The 15,101-nt window shown below is 41.8% G+C and overlaps 1 long non-coding RNA gene and 1 other non-coding gene across 2 annotated transcripts in view; one reads left to right on the top strand and one right to left on the bottom strand.

Annotated features, from left to right (window-relative positions):
- The window catches only part of LOC136793848 (uncharacterized), a 29,681-nt gene that overhangs the window by 11,275 nt on the left and 3,305 nt on the right, over positions 1-15,101 (top strand). The window contains exons 3-4 of the long non-coding RNA XR_010839844.1: positions 8,414-8,481; positions 12,986-13,161. This is a non-coding gene — a long non-coding RNA (uncharacterized lncRNA). The remainder of the gene's footprint in view (positions 1-8,413; positions 8,482-12,985; positions 13,162-15,101) is intronic.
- LOC131754159 (U6 spliceosomal RNA) lies at positions 7,715-7,821 on the bottom strand. Its single transcript, XR_009335193.1, has one exon. It is a non-coding gene; the product is annotated as a U6 spliceosomal RNA (small nuclear RNA).

The raw sequence follows: 15,101 nt of genomic DNA, 5'->3' as shown, positions 1-15,101 counted from the left end.
GAAAGTCTTGCTTTACAGATAGCAAAACAGAAAAGCAGAGTGTTGTTATCTCTACTGTCTTACCTGCGTGAGCTTCGTGGAAACTCCCATCATTCGTTATCTGTACATTTTAGTCAGTGTTTGGACTCTGATTCTCTCAATGCTAAGCTGAATCTGAGAGCAAGAGCGACACCTTGACGAGAAGAGGAGATGATAACAGGTTTCCCGTGTGACGAATACAGGGGACAACTCCTGGATGCTTGGTGTGTGAAGGTTTTTAAATCAATTCAAGACACCTGTGTAAACATAAGGGCATTAGGGAGACAATGGAAAGGAGACGCACTTTGACAGCAGGTGCTGCCAGTACATTGGAAGAGCATTCTTGTGTGAATCACTTAAATGCGTGATGTTAAAGAAAGGGATGTGCAATTCTCGGCAAGTGCCTCCTCCTGCCTCACCTGACCTGGACAGTAATAATGCTGCAGTGAACATTGGGGAACATATATTTTTTCTAATTAGTGTTTTCTTTTTCTTCACATAAATACCCCGCTAGATCATATGGTAGTTCATTTTTAGTTTCTTTGAGGAACCTCCATACTGTTCTCCATAGTGGCTGCACTAATTTACATTCCCACCAACAGTGCATGAGGGTTCCCTTTTCTCCACATCCTCGCCAACACTTGTCTCTTGTCTTTTTGATAACAGCCATTCTAGCAGGCATGAGGTGGTATCTCACTGTGGTCTTGATTTGCATTTCCATGGAGATTCACGATGTTGAGCATCTTTTCATGTGTGTGTTGGACATCTGTATGTCTTTGGAAAAATGTCTATTCAGGTCCTCTGCCCATTTTTTAATCAGGTTGTTTGTTTTTTTGATTTGATGTGTATGAGTTCTTTGTATATTTTGGATATTAACCCCTTATCAGATATATCATTTGCAAATATCTTCTCCCATTCTGTTGATTTAATTTCAGCACTAGTTTTAACTTCCAGGAGGTTTTGTCCTCTGTTACTCTTTCATAACATCCTGTTACTGTTTTAAGGGTGCAGTTTTCTCACTTCGTGTGTGTGTATGTACATGTGTGTGTGCATATGCATGCATGTTCTCTCCTGTTCCCTGAATTGTTGTTTTCAGTCTTTACTTTATATTGGAAGCTTCTTCAGCTGTCTGGGGGAATCTTGACTGTGCATATTTAAGAATGAGCTAGTATGAGCTCTCTGTACTTCGGTGAGACGTGTCATTGGGCCAAGATGATGGGACAGGAATGCTGACAATTCTGAATGGAAGAAGGCAGGGTATTTTCTATGGAGCCATCAAATTTATTTAGTGAATAATGTTTCATTAACAAGGGTAAAATCTGAGAGGTAAGATCCAAAATTATATGTTTTTATTTCTTTAGACATCTCTGTATTTTCTGAATTTTTTAACAATTAGTGTGTTTTTAATAACCAGAATATATATAAATCTATTTTTGAAGTAATGACTATCTGTATACATACAATTTTGTGTATGTCTTGACTTCTCTAAGCCAGGTGCCCATATTTAAATTATTTGTTCAGGAGAATACATTATTTGAATGTTTTAAATCCATATTTTCAAATTTCCTCTCCAGAAAGAATGCAAATATATATTTACCAGCAGTATTTGACAGTACTAGTTTCCTAGACCCTATTGGAGCCAAGGAATGATAGGTCATCATTCATTTTTTCCTTGTTAGCCAATTAGATAGGTTATCACTTCTGGTGCTTTCTACAAGGCACACCTCATATGAATAGCACTCAAGGAGTTAAACTTTTCAAACTGGTATTTGTACACTCTCCAAAGTTTTTCTTTGCTTTTAACTCTTTTTATGTCAACTTTTTTTTTTTTTTTGGTCTGTCTGGTCTATTTTCTTATGAGTAGTTATCAAAAGAACCACTTAAATGTTTGGAGCCCTTCTCTACTGAGTCCATAAAAATCTGACAACTAAAACAAATTCCTGAATTCATCAGATTTCAAAATGATTTTTCCTTTGGTTGAGTCAGTATAGGGAGGGAATTAGGAGTTCAGGACTTCAAGTCAGACTGCCTGAGCTCAAATCCTAGCTCTACAACAACATCTGTAACCTTAGTCTAGTTAATAAACTAGACTCATTTCCCTCATCTATGTAATCAGGACTATGTGAAACTATCTATATAAGCATGTGACACAGTGCTGGTACATAAAAAGCTCTTAAGTTATGTTTATTACTATCATTGTGACAATTATAAGAAGGAATACTCCTGGATAGGTATAATGCAATGCTATGGACTGAATTGTGCCCCCCCCCCAAATTTATATATGAAGCCTTAACCCTCAATATGATGGTATTTGGAGGTGGTGTCATTGGGAGATAATTAGGTTTAGATGAGATCATGAAAGTGGGGCCCTCATGATGGGATTAGTGCCCTTATAAGAAGAGAAACCAAAGAGTTCTCCCCCCACCCCCCTAATGTTATGAATAGCAAGAAGACAGTCGTCTAAAAGCCAGGAGGAGAGCCCTCAGCAGGCCTCCACTGTGTTGGCACCCTGATCTCAGACTTCTAGCCTTAAATACTGAAAGAAAAAACTGTCAAGCTAGAATTCTTTACCAATTCTATACCTTCTTTCAAAACAAAAGATATGGGCTTCCCTGGTGGCGCAGTGGTTAAGAGTCCGCCTGCCAGTGCAGGGGACATGGGTTCGTGCCCCAGTCCGGGAAGATAACCACATGCCGCGGAGAGGCTAGGCCCATGAGCCACAGCTACTGAGCTTGCGCGTCTGGAGCCTGTGCTCGGCATCAGGAGAGGCCACAACAGTGAGAGGCCCGCGCACCGCGTTGAAGAGTGGCCCCGCTCGTCGCAACTGGAGAAAGCCCACGCACACAAACGAAGACCCAACGCAGCCAAAAATAAATAAATAAAACAAAAGGTAGACCAATTCTATACCCTCTTTCAAAAGCAAAAGTGAAGTAAAGACTTTCTCAGACCTATTAAAGCTAAAAGAATTCAGCAGCAGCAGACCCTCCCTACAAGAAATATTAAAGGAAGCCATTCAGGCAGGAGGAAAATAGCACCAGATGGAAACCTAGATCTACTCAAAGAAATGAAGCACATCAGCAATGATAATTACATGGATGGGTATATGTTTTCTCAAACAGAACAACCTGTTCCTAGGAAGAGCTATTCTGTTCTTATGACACCACATAACTGAAACAAAGAAAGAGTTAAGATACTATGTTTTTCCAGTTTCTGCTTGGAATTAGATATGGATCATTCCCTCCTGTGGTATAACTCCCTTGACTGAGCAAAAACATCTGGAAAGTCATTTCTGTGACTTTAGCCAACAGTTTGTTAGTCATTATCCATTTTTTTCACTAACCTGGAGTGTACATAGCAGTAGGAGGCAGATTGTTTTCTTAATTTGTTTTCTCTGTTTCACCTCATTTGTTTCTGTGGTTATGAAGTGAACAAATTCTCTCTTCACTCTGAGATACAAAATTTAAAACTTTCGTTCACCAAAAGTTATAAAAACAAAGGTGAATTTGTGAATTTATAAGTATTGGAATTAAAAGCAAAATTTTTCTTCTTAAACTACCACTTAGGAGCAAATAAATTGTGTATGTGTACTATAAGCTCCTTTATTGATCCTAGGTTTGTCTTTTTTGAGATTTTCATAGGCTTCTCCATTTCAGGCTCACGTATGGCTTTATTGCTTACTTTCCAAACTTCAGTTTGGTCGTTTCTCACCTATATGTGTCTTCATTGTATGTTTGAAACATTGAATGTTTCATTTATGGTTATGTACAGATAGAAACTCATTATCTTTTGAAGAAACCAGTTTATGGCAATAATCTGTGATAAAACACTATTTTAGAGGAGAAGTGGTTCTTATTTGTTACAGCCTGTTTGTTGGTTGGGCAACCAACCAATTTAGCATTCCACTGCAGGCAGGAACCAGCTGTGGGGTGGGGAGAGTAACATAATCAAGAGCAAGGGATAAACAGGTCCACTATGCTTTTCCTAGGCTGTGGGAATGGTCAGTTGGTGAAACACCTCCATCTTGTCTGGATACTATCAAAGAAGTCCCACCTGGCCACTGGGGAAGATAGGTGATAGACAAGAAAGACATTGGTGATGATTTTCCTGATGTGAAGACCTCTAAATGTATTCCCTCAGGATGACCCTGAATAAAGATGAGAGAAGGAGCTTTATCTGTAATAAAACAGGAGTGAAACCTTGTAAAGATGTGTTTTGTTCTCTCAATAGCCTATCAGCCAAACAAAGTGCAGTTCCTCTGTATTTTACTCATGGGGTTCAACTGTCAGAACATCAGGGGTCTGGTCTTGATTGTGCCTTTTGAACCTTGAAAAAGACCACTTAAAATCATTCTGTCTATAATGCTTATCTGTACTTGTTTTGAGAGCATCAAATAAATTGTTAGAGCATTTTGAAAGAGTATAAAGTGAACACGAATGAAGAACTAGGATGGAAGAAACCTTAACTCTCAACTACTTCAGTTAGGAAAGGAGATTTGAAAGGATGCCTGGGGACAACCCAATTAAAAGGATTCTCAGGTATCAGTTACCTCAATCTCTTTTTATATCCCCAACTTTTTATTCTGCCTGCTACCACCTTAGTTCACATGCATCTCTTAATTATTCTTGTGCTGTCACCCAGCCACCCCAAAAAACCTGCTTACCCTGTCTCCGTTATCCTTCACACTGACCACTAGTTATTCTCTAAAATTTATCTATTTACAAAATTCCTATGGCTTAGAAACCTTTAGGAGCTCCTCAGGGGACTACAGGATGGATCAAATTCTTTCCACAGTATATGAGGTCTCTTGCAATCTGCTTTTCAGGGTTTTTTTTTGGGGGGGGGGGCTGTGTTGGGTCTTCATTGCTGCTTGCGGCCTTTCCCTAGTTGTGGAGGCAAGTGGGGGCTACTCTTCATTGCGGTATCAGGCTTCTCATTGGCGGTGGCTTCTCTTGTTGCAGAGCACGGGCTCTAGAGCGCAGGCTCAGTGGTTGTGGCGCACGGGCTTAGTTGCCCCGCAGCATATGGGATCTTCCCGGACCAGGGCTCGAGCCCGTGTTCCCTGCATTGGCAGGCGGATTCTTAACCACTGTACCACCAGGGAAGCCCCTTCAGGGTTGTTTTAAACATTAAGTTTATATAATGTCTGACACATAGAATTCAATATATCTGGTATAGTGAAATAATAATAAAAACAGTAGCTGTAGGCTAAAAATTCATTGAAACATTTCCTAGACTAGGACCTTAGGTTTCAATATCTAAAAGAAAATACCTACAGAGAAAGACCATTCTTATAAACCCGAGAAACCACTCTCTTGAAGGCAGCCTTGGTGAATGGAGCAGGAGTCAAGACACATCTTTCACTTTGTTTCCTTCCCCTGTCTCCATGAAGTGCTGATACAGTCCCAGACTGTAACCTCCAAGGGAGGTTGGACCATGCCTTTTATTTGTTTTGCCTTCTAATTCTTTTTCTTCTCCTACTGTACTAGTGAAGGGAACCAGACTATGTCACCTCAAAACATGCCACTTTGGTATCTTGATGATTTTGAATTAAAGGCAAGAAGAAATAGTAGGTGTAAGAAGGACACTCTGACCTTCCTTTTCTTTCTGAAAGCAGGAGCTAAAACTCTCATGTGAAAAGTACTTTCCCTGTACCAGAAGGAAGGAAGACATTTTTGTCACCAGAGATGGGGAGTCTGGGGCTGAGAAATCTATACAAACAAACCTTGTTAAACTAACCCTTATCTTCCTAGTTACTTCTTGAATGGAAAAAACTGCTTGTCCTCTGTGTGATTCACCTTTACTCTCACACTAGTACCACAGTCATGAAACTTCTGACAACAGATTGTGTGGGATTTTGCCCACACCAAGCAATTCTTTGAAATTGGGTATCCTACAATTTAACTCAATTCTGACATTATCTAACTGGAGATAGCTTCAGATCCCCCAGGTTAAGGGCTTAGTCCCACAAGACTGCCCCCATGTTAGATGCCAACCTCAAGTACTAGGTCCCCAGGTTACCTACAACTTCTGTCTGACTTGGCTATAAATTGGAGCTTCCCACGATCTCCCCTGTCTCCACCTTGGATTCATTTAATTTTTAGAATGGCTCATAAAACTCAGGAAAACAGTTTACTTACTACTGTAAAAAATTAATAAACAGAAGGGGGAGCTCTCATGCCCTGTAATGATAGCTGAGCCCAACAGGAAGAAAGCTGGCTCTTCTTTCCTGGCAAGGACTCAGCCAATGAAAAGCCATGGACTCTGTTTACTATAGCCTTCCCTACTTCCTTTTCCTCCCTCCCAATAAAAGCATCCTCCTTCCCCTGCCTTTTGAGAACGTGCATGTGGCTCTCCCAGGATTGCAGACCTTGAATTGAAGTTCTCTGCGGATCCTAAATAAACCCATCTTTGCCTGAGAAATATCTGTCAGTCTATTTGTTTCAAGTCAACACCGTTTGTTATAAAAGGTACAGATGAACATCCAGATGAAAAAGATGCATAGGGCAAGGTATATGGGAAGGGGTTCGGAGCTTCCATGCCATCCCTGGGCATGCCACTCTCTCAACACCTCCACGTGTTCACCAACCTGTAAGCTCTCTGAACTGTATACTTGGACGAGTTTTAGGGAGGCTTCATCGTGTAGGTATGATGTAGCATTAACTCCATTTCCAGCCCCTCTTCCCCCTCTGGAGAATGGGAAGTGAGGCTGAAAATTTCAAGCTTCTAATCATGGCTTGATCTTTCTGGTAACTACCCTCCATCCAGGAGCCCACCCAGCGTCACCTCAGAACAAAAGATACTGCCAGCACCCAAGAAATCCCAAGACATTTAGGAACTGGAGCCAAAGACCAAATATTAGAACAAAAGATGCTCCTAGTGCTCTTATCACATAGGAAATTACAAGAGTTTTAGGAGTTCTGTGCCAGGAACCAGGGGCAGAGATCAATTTATGTATTTACTATTTTATCAGACTTCTTCACCATTTACTATCCTGAGCTCAAACCCCTTTGTCTTATCAATTTTTCACAAATTTATTGTTTCTTTGTCTAAAAGGTATAAAAGCTTCCTGCTCTGGTCACTTCTTTGGGTTTTCATTCTCTTGTGAAGGCTCCCATGTACATGTGAAGATTTAATAAAATGTGCACACTTTTCTCCTGTTAATCTGTCCTATGTCTGTTTAATTCTTAGGCCCAGCCAGGGACCCTAAAAGGGTAGAGAATTTTTTCGTCCCCTATACTAGCTAATACCTTCAGTACAATGTTGAATAGAAACAGTAATAGCTGACGTCTTGGTCTTGTTCTAATTTTGAAAGCCAGCTGTATTAATTTCTGAAGGCTGCTATAACAAAGTACCACAAACTGGGTGGCTTAAACAATAGAAATTTATTGCCACACAGTTTTGGAGGCTGGAAGTCTGAGATCAAGGTATCATCAGGGTTGGTTCCTTCTGAGACTGTGAGGGGAAATCTGTCCCATGCCCCTTCCCTAGCTTCTGGTGGTTTACTGACAATCTTGGTGTTCCTAGCATTGTAGACACATCACCTTAGTCTCTGCCTTCATGTTCAGAGAGGGTTCTTTCTGTGTCTGTATCTGCCTCTGTGTCCAAATTTCCTCTTTTTATAAGGACACCAGTTATATTGGATTAGGACTCACCCTGATGACCTATTATTATTTTTTAAATTTATTTTAATTTTTTTTAAAATACAGAACGCTTCACGAATTTGCATGTCATCCTTGTGCAGGGGCCATGCTAATCTTCTCTGTATCATTCCAATTTTAGTATATGTGCTGCCAAAGCAAGCACTGATGACCTATTATTAATTTTAACTAACTACATCTGCAATGACCCTCTTTAAATAAGGTCACATTCTGAAATACTGGTTAGGACTTCATCATATTAATTTTTGTGGGACACAATTCAACCTATAACAGAAGCTCTAACATTTTACCATTAAATATATTTGCCATGATAACCTTTATTAAGTAAGTTCTCTTCCATTCCCAATTTGCTAAAGTTTTTTATTGTAAGCAGATGTTAAACTTTGTTCAATGTTTTTACATAATTAACAAGGTTTAATATATGGCTTTTATTCTTTAATCTAGTAATGCAATGATTTATACTGATAGATTTCCTAATATTAACCCATGCCTGAATTTTGAGAATATACCCAACTTGGTCATAATTTTTAATACATTTCTTGATTCAATTTGCTAATGTTTTAGAAGATAACTTTTCACATCTATGTTCATAGGAAAGATTTGAAAATATGAATTGAGAATGAAAATATGTTCAACATATTAAGGAAATGCAAATTAAAACTGTTGTGACTATAGAAGCCCAAGGAGATATGATATATATGTAATATGTAATTGGTAATATGTAATTTGGTATTTAGGATGGATGTATGTAATATGGCATCTAGCACGGAATCCTGGAACAGAAAGAGGACCTCAGCAAAAAAAAGTAAGGAAATCTGAGTAAAGGATGGACTTTGGTTAATAATAATGTATCGATATTGGTTCATTAATTGTTCCATGTGGATCATACTAATATAAGATGTTAAAAAGGGTTCGTTTTTTGGGATGGTATAACTGTTCTATGTTGATTGTGATGAATCTACTAGTGTGTTAAAATTCATATAAATGTACAACAAAAATAGCCAATTCTTTTTTTTTAAATTTTTTAAATTTTTGGCTGCATTGGGTCTTTGTTGCTGTTTGCGGTCTTTCTCTAGTTGCAGAGAGCGGAGGCTACTCTTCGTTGTGGTATGCAGGCTTCTCATTGTGGTGGCTTTTCTTGTTGTGGAGCATGGGCTCTAGTTGTGTGGGCTCCAGTAGTTGTGGCCCATGGGCTTAGTTGCTCCGCGGCATATGGCATCTTCCCGGACCAGGGATTGAACCTGTGTCCCCTGCATTGGCAGGCGGATTCTTAACCACTGCACCACCAGTGAAGCCCACCAATTCTACTAAATGTTACTTTTTAAAAAAATAAATTTATCTATTTATTTTTGGCTGCATTGGGTTTCATTGGTGCACATGGGCTTTCTCTAGTTGTGGCGAGCGGGGCTACTCTTTGTGGCGGTGTGCAGGCTTCTCACTGCGGTGGCTTCTTTTGTTGCGCAGCATGGGCTCTAGGTGCACGGGCTTCAGTAGTTGTGGCACGTGGGCTCAGTAGTTGTTGCTCCTGGGCTCAGTAGTTGTGGCTCATGGGCTCTAGAGTGCAGACTCAGTAGTTGTGGCACATGGGCTTGGTTGCTCTGTGGCATGTGGGATCTTCCCGGACCAGGGATCAAACCCATGTCCCCTGCATTGGCAGGCAGATTCTTAACCACTGCGCCACCAGGGAAGTCCCTAAATGTTAATTTAAAAGATAAAATTAAAAATTATCTGGAGCAATCAAGAGCCAACAGAACCTGGAGATTTGACCCTGGAGTGAAGAGAACCACATTGGATGAGGTCTGTCTTTCCAAAGCTTTCCCCTTAGGGCCCTCCCTCATCTGTACAGTGTGGTGTGGCTAAACCTCATGCAGAAAGCCACAGAACTTCTTGGCTTAAGACATCAGTGGATAAATTTCAGGGTGGAGCAGCTGGAAACTGAGGGGGGAATACCCCAGAAAGGAGGTATCTACAGAGAGGGGATCCCCTAAGTCTGCACATAAAATTCCCACAAGGGACTTCCCCGGTGGCACAGTGGTTAAGAATCCGCCTGCCAATGCAGGGGACACGGGTTTGATCCCTGATCCGGGAAGATCCCACATGCCACGGAGCAACTGAGCCTGTGTGCCACAACTACTGAGCCCTCATGCCACAAGTACTGAAGCCTGTGCGCCTAGAGCCCATGTTCTGCAACAAGAGAAGCCATTGCAATGAGAAGCATGTGCAACACAACGAAGAGTAGCCCCTGCTCATCACAACTAGAGAAAGCCTGCACACAGCAACAAAGACCCAACACAGTGAAAAATAAATAAATAAAATAAATAAATTTATTTTTTAAAAAATCCCACAAATCCTTGGATAACTCCTTACTGCACATCCACTGGGTGAGACTCCAAGGAGCCTAGTGGAAAACAACAGCTGAAAGGGAGATATTTCTGCTGCTGTGTACTGCAAGGGAGACAGAATTTGTAGTTTGATTTCCACAAATTTAAAGGGGCTTGGTAAATGCCTTTAGACTGTCCCTGAAATTCCATAGGGGCTATGCCTTAGAAGACTATGGGGCAGGATTAAGGAATTCACCCTAATAATAATGGTGAAACTTAAACAGACTCACCATAACAAAGGGTTGAACCAGAACTCCACAAGCTTCAGGTCAAGTTCAAGCTATTAATTTGACTGCTTGCTAATACAAAAATCAATGTTCTTCAGGAGAAGATAAAAGAATCCATAATCTGTACAATGTATCATCTCCAATGTCCATTATACAAATTTTAAAAATCCTTGACATGCAAAAAATGAAAATGTAGCTCAACATTATTAGAAATGTCAGACAATGACAGTAGATACCTACACCACCCAAATGTTGGGGGGAGAAAAAACCTTTAGGCATTTATTATAAATATCTACAAAAAACTTCATGCAAAAGATAGTCATAACAAATAAAAAATGGAGAATCTTAAGAAAGAAAAGAAAATTATATTTAAAAATAGAAATTCTAAAACTGAAAACAAGTAAACAAATAAATGACTGATTTTGGGACTTCCCTGGTGGTGCAGTGGTTAAGAATCCACCTGCCAATGCAGGGGACACGGGTTCGAGCCCTGGTCCGGGAAGATCCCACATGCCGCAGAGCAACTGAGCCCATGTGCCACAACTAAGCCTGTGCTCTAGAGCCCATGAGCCACAACTACTGAGCCCGCGTGCCACAACTACTGAAGCCCGCATGCCTAGAGCCCGTGCTTGGCAACAAGAGAAGCCACCACAATGAGAAGCCCACACACCACAACGAAGAGTAGCCCCTGCTCGCTGCAACTAGAGAGACCCTGCACACAGCAACAAAGACCCAACGCAGCCAAAAATAAATAAATAAATAAATAAATTTAAAAAATTAAAATGACTGATTTTAACAGCAAGTTGAAGTTGTCAGAAGAAAGTGTCAGTGAAAGTAAAGAAATACCAGGAGACATCTCAGTCAAAAGACTGAGAATAAAGACTGAAAAAAAAAAAAGATATATCAAACAATATTAAGGTGATGGTATTAACTGGAGTTAGAGAATGAGAGGAGAGAAAAACCAAGGCAGAAAAATGTGAAGAAATAATGGCAAAAATCCCCGAATTTGGTAAAGACAAAAATGTATATGTTCAGAATTCTCAGGGCACCGCAATGAAATATACATGAAGACAACCGCTCCTAGGTATGTCATAGTCAAACTGCTGAAAACAAATATAAAATCTGAATAGTGAAGATAAACAATACATGACATACTGGAGAACAATAATTTGAGTTATCTTTGATTTTTCACCTGGAACTATGAAGGTCAGATGACAGTGGAGGAAAATCTTTAAACTGCTGAGAGAAAAAGATTGTTAATACAGAATTCTACATCCAATAGGATGAATGAAGTTGAAATAAAGTTATTTTCAGATAAAAGAATTCATCTAAGAGAATTCATCCACCAGCAGATCTGCACCACAAGAAATGCTGAAAGAAATTCTTCAGGCTAAAGGGGAATGATATCAGGGAAAATCTTAGACCTTCATGAATGAATGAAGGGATCAGAAATGGTAAATATCTGGGTAAATATGAAAGACTCTTTTCTTCCTACTTTATTTAAAATGCAGGACAGTTTAAAGCAAAAATTATGACATCTTGTGGAGTTTCTAATGTGTGTAGTTATGATACATATAACAAAGCATAAAGGATGGGGCAAGGATTGTAGTAAATGGACCTATTTGGTTACGAGACTTACATTTTATGTGACATCGTACAATATCATCACTAAGTAGATTGTGAAAACTTAAGTACATAGTTACATTGCATTACTAGAGAAACTACTAAAATATATACAAAGAGGTACAGCTAACTCTCAATATGTAAAATGAAATTCTTTTTTTTTAATTGGGTGAGATTCTTAAAAAAAAAAATTGAATATGCCCAAAGAAGGCAGGAAAGGAGAAGGAACAAAAGTCAAAAGGGAAAAAAACAAATAGTAGCTCAAAATCCAACCATGTCAATTATTACACTAAATATCTATGGAACAACAAATGGTTCAATTTAAAGGCAGATATTGCCAAAATGAATAAAAAAGCAAGACTCAACTGATGCACTTTAAATATAAAGACACAGATAGATCAAAGGTAAATGAATGGTAAAAGATATAGCTACAAATAGTGAACATAATAACAGATAAAATAGACTTCAAAGCAAAAATTATTAGCAGAGATGGAGGAGTGACATCCATAACCATAAAGGTTCAATTCATCAGAAAGATATAACAATAATCAAATGTTTATGTATCTAATAGAATTTCAAAATCCACAAGGCAAAATTTGACAGAATTGAAGGGAGAAATGAACTATTAATCCCTCTATTAATTCATTGAAAAACTACACAATAAATCAGTAAAGACATAGATGATCTGAGCAACATTATCAACCACCTTGACCTAACTAATATTTATAGAATACTGCACCCTAAATGTGCAAAATGAACATTTTCAAGTGCACATAGTATATTCACTAATATAGACCATAGGTTAGTCAATAAAATAAGTCTCAACAAATTAAAAGGAACTGAAATCATATGAAGTTTGCTCTCTGACCACAATAAGGTGAAGATGGGGCATCTGTGTACCCTGGAGGCCAGTAAGGGGAGAAAGGTAGTTTCAGATTGCAGGCACAAGTGGCACTGCAGGCACAAGCGGGTATGGGGTAGGGGCTGAACACCAGGAGGAGGGGGAGAGCTGAGTGAGGGCACCAGTTACCCACCCCAGGCCCCAGCCTTACGGTCTCTGGCTGCCACCTGTCCCCAGAGCTGCCAGGAGGAGGGAGTGCTGCAATCAGAATGGCCCAGGTGGTGATGCTCGGAACAGGGCCCCTGGGCTTCCTGCTTGGCTCCTTTGTCTGCCTCAGGGGCGGACAGCTAGTCTTCCCTGCTCTGGCCACAGAATGAGAGCACCTAGCAAGGTACGGAGGTGACGACTGCAAGGTGAGCTGCTTGGGCTCGGGGCTAGGATTCAGGTGGGATCACTGGGCCAAGTGGGGGGTGGGGACCGAAGGTTTTGTAAGGGAAGGAAGGGCCAGCCCAGGGTGTGCTGGGGGCTCAAAGGAAGGGTCTGCTCTGCCCCAGTGGGGAGCCCCAACCCTTGTTCTGGCTGGAGATGGCCGGCTGAGAGCAGTGACCCCAAAACCTTGCTTCCCACAGAGGAACCCTTTGTCCAGGGCTAGACTGAAGGGGGACAGGAGGGGCTAGTCCACAGCCACACCACCAAGGGCCACCACAATGACCCCACAATCCATGTGCTCAGTGGTAGGACCCGACTGGGTGAGGTCCTTCAGGGATCTCTGGGGGAAGGGCAGGGCCCAGGACCCCAAGGAGGCTACCTGTCACCCCACACCCATTTGCAGGGCCACCCTCACCTCTGTTCCTCTAAAATTCTCCATCAGAGTGAAAGGAGAAAGAGATCAGGTCCCCAGTGAGGACCCCCAATGGGATGGGCAGCATTTCAGGCCAGGTGCCCAGAGAATGGGATGCTCTGTCCCCTGGGCCCTTGCTCACAGCTCCAGGACCTGGCTCCTTCTCCTTTTTTACAAAGAAAATGGCAGCTTGGCTCAATGAAAGCCAAGGGGAAGGTCAGGAAGAACACAGGGGGTCAGTAATTCCTGGTGGTGGGGTCTGGGGAAGGGGGTGCTCGTGTGCCAGCAGCATGAGGGAGGCAGTACTATACAGTGGTTAAGGTCATGGGCACTGGAGCCAGACCGCCTGGGCTTGAATCCTGGTTCCCCCACTTACTACTTTGTAACCTTGGCAACCTCTCCAAGCCTGTTTCCCTTTCTGTTAAATTGGCAGGATAACAACAGTATCTATTTCATGACATTACTGTTAGGGCTAAGTGGGGTTTTAGCACAGTTTCTGGCAATAAATATTATCGTTATAGATGGAGCCCCACGTGTAGGCCTAGATCCCCTATCTGAAGGGTCACCTTCTCATCCAGACCCTGACTCAAAGTCCAGGGGCCCAGCTGATGGTGGCCAAAGTATTCACCACCGGGGAACTTTTCAGAGGGAGAGTCAGGGGTGGGGCCCTGTTCTCCAGAGCCTTTCCAGCTGCGTGATTTCCTAAGAGCTGTGGGGCAGGGCTCACAAGGAGGCAGCCAATTTCTGAGGGCCCATTGTTTTTCTCCTCTGAGATGAGAAAGACACTTTCTCCCCACCCCTCCTCCCTTGACACCCAGCTCTGCATGCTCAGGTGCAGGCCAAAGATAAAACAAACGCTACCGGTCTCTCCTTGTCTTGCTCACAAAGAGCTCTCAGTGCCTCCCAATGGTCCTGTGATGCCCAGCCTTCCAAGCTTATTATCCCCAATTCACAGATGAGGAAGTTGAGGCCTAGAGGGATGAAGTGGCTTATTTGATGTCCCATATAGAGAAGTGGCACAGCCTGGACTTAGTTTCCCAGTCCTGTATCCAGTATTGCAACAGACTCATGGGCACGCCAAATGCATAGCCACACATTGACACACAGACAGACAGTCCCACATGCACCGTGCACAGCCTGAGTGGGGAGAGGCCAGAGGGGCAGTGGTTTGGACCCTCACTCCTCAGGAGCCAGGTGGTGACAGCTGTTTGTTTGGGTTTTTTCCCCTCCCTAGATAAGCTTCACATCTCAGGTAACTGGAGCAGAAATCCTCAGCTTATCTTTTCTCCAGGTGGGGTTCCTGCTGCCCCAGTAGGGGCCAGGACTGTCCACTCTCTTCCGCAGCTGTGACCTCTGCTTGGCCCAGTGGGTATGGGGGGAGTGGGAAGCAAGAGATGCTGCTGGTGGATTTCAGGAGAGTGTGACCAAAGTCCAAAGGGCTGTTCACATGACTGGGTCCTCCCTGTGGTCTCTTGAGGTCAAGAGATATGGGAGAGGGGAGACCTGAGCCTA

Source organism: Kogia breviceps, chromosome 3 (genome assembly GCF_026419965.1).
Source record: "Kogia breviceps isolate mKogBre1 chromosome 3, mKogBre1 haplotype 1, whole genome shotgun sequence".
Classification (NCBI taxonomy): Eukaryota; Metazoa; Chordata; class Mammalia; order Artiodactyla; family Physeteridae; genus Kogia; species Kogia breviceps.
Note: the sequence above shows the minus strand (reverse complement) of the source record. Positions and strands in the feature narration are given on the sequence as shown.